The following is a 6,000-nucleotide window of genomic DNA, read 5'->3' as shown; positions in this document are numbered from 1 at the left end:
GGTAATGAACTGAGGTTTGAGGGGACTCTCCAATAATATGTGAAATGAACGTTACCGAAGTGACGAGACATTCATGTAGTTGATGACAAATAACCTCGTTTGTTACATTATGATTTCTTATATTACTGCCTTAAAACGCTTCATTAAAATGATTTTTATGTCAATAATTGCTTTTTTTCAAAATTTTCTTATTACTAATTTACATATTATTACAAGCTTGAAATGTACGTAACCTACTCATATTCTGAGGCAATCGTGTCTTCATAGTTGTGATTGCGACATATAACACAATGTGATTACATAGAGAATCTTTTTTAATAAACTGAAACAAAACGATGAATTTTTAGATGAATTTTAAGCTTTTTATTAAACAGAAATATATCTTGAAATTTACGTTACATTTACGTAGTTTTCTAAATCGGCATGGATATATGTTACAAAGACAGTAACTACAAAATAGAATTTTACTACTTGTACATGTTAGGTTCCAGTATCTATAGAAAATGACAAGATTCCAAAACTGATCGCTCTAAACAAAACAGAGAGAAGAATTTAAAGCATATATTTAAAAAATGTTTTTATACATCTGGATCAAAAAGTAACCATTGTTTTTTGAAAGGAAAAATGAAACGCACGTTCGTATGATGAGAAAATATGTTGCTGACAGAGTTGGTAGGATGTGCTGGTGTTAAGATGAGCTATTCCAATTGTGATTTTAATGACTGCATTTTTTAAACATATCTTTTTGGACATTGAAGAAAGAGTAACGTACATTTCAAGCTACATTTCTGAATAAAATCACCCTCTGCTTTATCGTCTTGTCATTATTCCATGTATTATAATTTGATGAAAAAAAATCTGGAAACAAAATCTTCAGATACTTTCTTTCAAAGGTAATTGATAGAAAAATTGTTTTCTTGAACTTCATTTTTTAAAAAATCAGAGAGGCATTTGTGCCCTTATATTGAGAATGGGTGTACCGTGACAATCTGCAATAGTTTAATCTGTCAAACATATTTCTATAGAGCTGGCAAATAATGTATATATTTCAATTCATCTGGCAACACATTAAAATCCCCTTCCATCTGGATAACAATATCGAATGTGTGTTAAACAGTAAAAGTACTAAGGACTGACATTAAATACATCTGTGGTAACTGACTCTAAAAATGATTGTTGATTCACAGCCAAAAAGGCTTACTTAGCATTTCAAACTTTAAACTAATAAACCTAATAAACTAATAAAGTGACATAAAGTTACAATAAATACAAAGAATAGAGAAGTAGGCAGAATTAGAATAAAATCAAGATACATATACTTTTGGCAGTAATTCCCTTCCATGATGTAAAATATCTTGTAAAGTTCATATTTTTAAATATGTACATTGCCTGATTGGTACATTTAATCACTTCTAACATAAGAAATAAATAGATATGGCAAGCAAAGGAAGAGAAACTTTTGTTCTAGATACTAATATTTTAACTGTCATTTCACCAACAACGTAATCAAAATTATTAATTTTACTTGTCAGGATACTTAATAACAGCATCATCTGACTTAAAAACAAAGTTAGCAATAGAACAATGTATGTCAATTTCCTTACCAAAAATATTCTTTCCTGCAAACATTTGCTACAAGATTGCTGTAATCATTTGCTGCAAGTCTGCTGCAAACATTGCTCAAACTTGCTGCTGACATTGAAAGAGATATGACAGCCTTGACAAAGCCTTTGTTTTTGTAGCAAGTTTGCGGCGAGTATGCAGCAAGCTTAGAGCAAACAATTTATCATTCAAAGGAGATTTGCTGCAAGTCTCCAGAAACATCGGATTAACCACACTTGATGCAAACATTACTGCATACTTTAGACGAACATTATTGCAAACTTGTTGCAAATATTGCTGTTAACTTGCGGCAAACATTTCAGTCGTTGATTTTGGCACATCCCTGCGTATATGCAGCATGTTCGCAGAAAACCTTAATCATATATGCAATCAATCACATATATTTGAAATGATGTTAGTTTTTTATCTTTATATTCCTTGACAAAATTCCTATATTATTTATAATTTAAATAAATATAAAATGTTTAATTCTGACGTATACAGAAATGAGACCTATGCACAAGGCTGTTGTATGATCAAAATTTAAACCAAAAAAAGGACAGTTATCTATTTAAATGAAAAAGTATAGATATTTATTATTATTAATTTAGAGCGTCTAATACATTAACGAATCTCCAAATGAGATTTTTGAATTAAGATGGAAAATTTAAATAGATTTGACCTACAGCATTTAAAGCAATATAAGCTGCAAGTTTGACATGGGAAATTTTTTTTGCAAATTTGTAATTTACTATTTCAATGACAAAAATAGAACATTTATAAACTTCTGTTTCTATATTTGCAAGAGAAGAACCTTTTGAAAGCTTTAATTTAAGCAAAATAACATTATTGTTGTCCTGTACAGTATTGCTTTCCCATATAATGCTATTTATTTGAATGTACAGAAATATTTCTGATCCAATTTAAAATTTTATTTTGGTTTTATTGATAATAAGGGTTTAAGAGGAAGTCCGCCGAAAAACCAGGCAGGGTTGTATTAATAGGCGGCACATCGAATGTGACGAATATTTGAAATTTTATTGAAAACAATATCAGTGTAGTCCAAATGGAATAATGTAATCGAAGATTTGTTTTAAAATTGCTTATTTAGTAAAATATCCTTTTGTTTCGTGTTCTTGAATTCCCCTATATAAACCATTGAATTTAGGTCAGAAACAGCGAACTGTAATTTCCAATACTTATTTAAAAGGACTATAATTCACGCTGAACTAAATCTAGAAATATTTTGTCTTTCAGTTTCAAAAATAAAATTGGTGGGCAAAACACTTTTGATAGTAGTTTTCTGTCAAAATATATAGACGTTTTTATGAAATTTTGCGATGTAAGAGTTATCTCCCGTGGCATCGGTAAAATGGGCTGAACACCGTACTATCGAAATCCTAGTGAAATATTTAGAATATATACACAAAATAAAATTATTTAACAAAAAATTACTACTTTATTTTCAAAATAGAAATTCATTTTCTCCTCCAAACGTAATATTTAGATTAAGATTGGCAATATTATTCAGGTTGAATCCACGTTTCCATTGACGTATCAGTGACGTCATATACCTGACTAATATTGCGTCACAATTAAATAGTTACAAGTTTTCAAAAGAAGTTTGTAAATTCTTTGCATAAAAGCGCAAATAAAACGATTAAAAATAAATAATTTCTCTTTTTCTGTTCAATTACCTTTCAGAGTGCATTATCCTACATGTTAAATAATCGTATATTTTTATGTATGAAATGTATTTTTTTCACGGGCGACGTCTCAGCTAGAAGTCCCTTTTGAAAAGTAATTTTGTACATGTCCGATAACTAATTTTTTAAACTGATTTACTAGGCTATGCGTACAAATAATTAATTGTTTATATTGAATATTTCTTATAAAATTGGGATGTGAAGAGATTTTATTTTCTCCTGATTACCAAGGAAAGATGAATATTTTAGATTTACGCAACATTTAATTCAAGTCAACGGAGTTGAGATATTTATTTCATGATATTTGTACACACACACACACACACACAAAAAAAAACAAACAAACAAAAAAAAAACAACAACACTTGATTATACTTATCTATGCAGTCAAACCAAAGTAAACGATCCGCGGTACGATTTAAAATATTTTATTGAAAAAGTGAAAAATAAGATTTAAAAAATATTTATTGAGGAAAATTACTGTTGAACTCCCCACTTCAATTTGCCACTAAAACGGAAGATTTCGTGGGCGTATTTTTTGTTTTGTATTGTTTTTGTCTGGGGTTTTTTTTTTGGTTAAATTTGGTGATTGAAACAATCACATACTCACATTCAATATGAAGTTAAAAAATGTGATCATGTTGGCCAATTCTAAAATGTTTTCCCATTAATGAAAGTTTTTTTTTAATATGCCGCCTTGCCCCCCCCCTCCCCACCCTCACCCCGTCCCGGCTTTTTGCTTGCGATTTCTAGGCTCTTAAATCATAATACTATATATGAAATAACTTATTTTCTTATTAATATAAAATTAAATTTTATAAGATGAAAATATAGAGGAAACGGCTTTTATAGATGACAGGTTTTAAAAAATTGGATAAAGCCGAGACTGTGCACATTTAAATATTTTCTGCATTTCGGTAGTGCAAGTATATTTTCGCCAATGATAGAATTGAAGTCTTTAATTCACGAGAGAATGAAAAAAACTTTAGTTGGAAATAAGATATTTAATAAAGATAAGCTGTTTACTCTCATTTGTTGCATAATGCATGTACAAATACTTGTTTTTTAATACCGAGTATCAAGAAATCGTACAGATGTTATACATGATTGTAATCTTCATGTACGTAAAAGACATTAGTATTTTAAATAAATTGTATAAACATTTGAATCCATGGATAAATTAATTTTAAAACAGTTGACTAACTGAACAGAAATAAAAGACAAGAATATTTTTTTCTGATACATTAAACAAATGCAGAATATTTCTAGTTTTATGCGTGAGACCAAATACAGATTGAAATAAAACCGATCCCGATTGAAAATAATGCAAAATTTGTAAAGTTATAAAACTAAAGACAACTACCACCCATAAGACATGTACAAAAATAAATCAGAGTAATTTTTTGGCCATATTACAACAAAAGAGCCAAATTTAACATTACAATTATAGTATTTCCTTCTTTATATAATTCCGGTCGGGATCGGTTTAATTGTGAAAAATTGTAAAACATAGGTAAATTTGACTCCTTTTATTTCTCTCAATATAAGGGTGCCCACTGATTTTATTGAGTGACTCAAAAGTTTGTACTTTGTATTCATAATAACATGAGAAAAAAAATATGTCATTGAAATGTATTGGGTTTTATAACGTAATGAAAATTGGATAATGAATTCAAAAAGTTACTTGCTAATCTCAATTTTGGACCACATATTTTTTTCTAAAGAAATATAAATTGGAGTCTTATTCATCACTAAAATCAAAGATAAGAGTCTATGGTATAAATAATATTGATAGACACATCCAGGTTTTGCGCATCTGGTACATATAAAACAAAATAAAAACATAGTAATTTTTTTTACCCCCATGTTGACCTTTTTGCACTTGAAATTGAGCAATTACCAAAAATAGGACTAGTGGAGCACTAAAATTTTTTTTGATGTTGTCATGTGTAAACACTTGCTTAAATAAGTCTATATGCAAAAAATAATAAAAATCCATGACATGCGATGTGCCACCCATTGCCTGATTTTCAGTGGACTACCTCTTAAATTAAAAACAAGTTTCTCGGGCTGATATTACTTGCTTACTAGTCTTGCAAACTTTCCTTAAACATTCAATTTCTCAAATGACTTTTGGAAAATCTGGAAATTTTTATGTCGGTTTATTTTTGCGAATTTGGGTCAAAAAGCTGTTAATTAATTTTTACGCTTCAAAATTTTGCGAATTGTTACTGGCGCTAAACATAAAAATCACTGAAGATTTTCATATCAGGTAATGTTTCAAATTAATATGCACAATTAGAATACCACCAATTAATATACTCGCAACGTGGCAAGAAATTGCAGAATCGCTCCAAAACAATTTTGATAAAAATACAAAAGGATTTGCACTGAAAATAACTTCTAAATTAATTATAACAGACTTTAAAGAGGTTCTGTATGCCTTTTAACCTAAAATATATAAATAAAGACAAAAATATGAATAATTTTCTTAACGTTTGGTTATTTCTCACCTAAAATTTACACGCCGTGTTTACATTTAGAACTCTCTAGTAAATGCACTGAGTTCGAGTTATCGCCCGTGATGATACAAAGTTAAATAACTGGCCTCCCTTTCTTGGCAAAATAATTAAAAGGGGCCTCAGTGCTTGTCAAACCATAGGACGATATTGCATATAATGAGGGCAATTTA

This window comes from Saccostrea cucullata, unplaced genomic scaffold, assembly GCF_032062105.1.
Source record: "Saccostrea cucullata isolate Sc308-1 unplaced genomic scaffold, CSIRO_AGI_Scuc_v1 ctg8381, whole genome shotgun sequence".
Lineage (NCBI taxonomy): Eukaryota > Metazoa > Mollusca > Bivalvia > Ostreida > Ostreidae > Saccostrea > Saccostrea cuccullata.
The sequence above is the reverse complement of the archived record's forward strand: the minus strand, read 5'-3'. Positions refer to the sequence as shown.